The sequence below is a fragment of the Chrysochloris asiatica genome, unplaced genomic scaffold (genome assembly GCF_000296735.1).
Source record: "Chrysochloris asiatica unplaced genomic scaffold, ChrAsi1.0 scaffold00070, whole genome shotgun sequence".
NCBI classification, from domain to species: domain Eukaryota; kingdom Metazoa; phylum Chordata; class Mammalia; order Afrosoricida; family Chrysochloridae; genus Chrysochloris; species Chrysochloris asiatica.
The window spans coordinates 10842834-10844140 of NW_006408588.1; the positions used below are offsets into that span (position 1 = coordinate 10842834).

At 37.0% G+C, this 1307-nt stretch overlaps 1 protein-coding gene across 4 annotated transcripts in view; it reads right to left on the minus strand.

The window, feature by feature from the left end:
- NRXN3 (neurexin 3) overlaps positions 1-1307 on the minus strand; it is a 1807186-nt gene that overhangs the window by 112324 nt on the left and 1693555 nt on the right. The gene's annotated exons all lie outside the window — the stretch shown is intronic.

A 1307-nucleotide genomic window follows, 5' to 3' on the forward strand; every position in this document is an offset into this window, starting at 1 on the left:
ATGGTTAAAATCAGGAAGGATGTGCATGAGGGCAGTATCCTTTCAACATACTTACTCAATTTGTATGCTAAGTAAATAATACAAAAACCTGGACTATCTGAACAAGAACATAGCTTCAGGATTTAAGGAAGACTTATTAACAACCTGTAATATGCACATGATACAACCTTGTTTGCATAAACTGAAGATGACGTGAAGCGTCTATCGAAGAAGATCAATATGATAGCCTTCAGTATGGATTCCACCTCAATATAAAGAAAACCAAAATCCTCACAAATGAATCAACAAGCAATTATCATGCAAACGGATAAACTATTGAAGCTGTAAAGGACTTCATTCTGTGAAATCCACAGTCAATGCTAATGGAAGCAGCCAACAAGAAGTCAAGTTTTGCATTACATTGGGCTAATCTGTAGCAAAAGACTGCTTTAAAGTGTTAAAAAGCACAGATATAACTTTGAGACTAAAGTACACCTGATCCAAGCCATGGTGTTTTCAATCAATTTATATGCAAGACAAAGCTAGACAGTGAATAAGGAAGACCTGGGGAGAATTGATGACTTTGAATTACAGCATTAGAAAAGAATACTAAATATACCAGGGGTTACTTGAAGAATGAACAAATTTGACTTTGAAGAATAGTCAGAATGCTCCTTAGAAGTAAAGATGGTGAGACTTTGTTTAATGTACTTGTTATCAGAAGGGACTAGTCCTTGGAGAAGGACATCATAGTAGGCAAAGTCGAAGACCAATGAAAAATAGAAAGATCCTCAACAAGTCAGACTGACACATAGTGTACACATGGACTCAAGCACAGCAACGGTTGTTAGCATGGCACAGGACCTGACAGTGTTTCATTCTGTTGCTGTGAGTTATAACCTACTTAACTGCACAGAGCAACCATAAAACATAACTTTCACATGAAACTCTAATTATCACCACACCTTGTGAGAACATTTTAATTTTCTTTTTTGCATTATGAGGACTGAGAGGATATTAGGGACAGGCAGAAAAATCAAAGGTCATGTAATGAGTCAAGATTCATATTTTTCTCTCATAGCAAATGTTAAGGCTTAATTAGGAAAATTCAATAAATCACAAAAAGCTTGTGGTAAAAGGAATTTGAAGACATGCAGTATACTATTACATAATAAACTGTATCTAATAATGTGAGGGAAGTCCTGGTGTGGTGCTGTGGGATAAAGCCCTGGACTGCTAGGTTGGTTTGAATCACAGGTGGGTGGTTCAAACTCACCAGCCACTCCTTGGAAACCCTATATGGGGTCACTATGAGTCAGAAATGACAC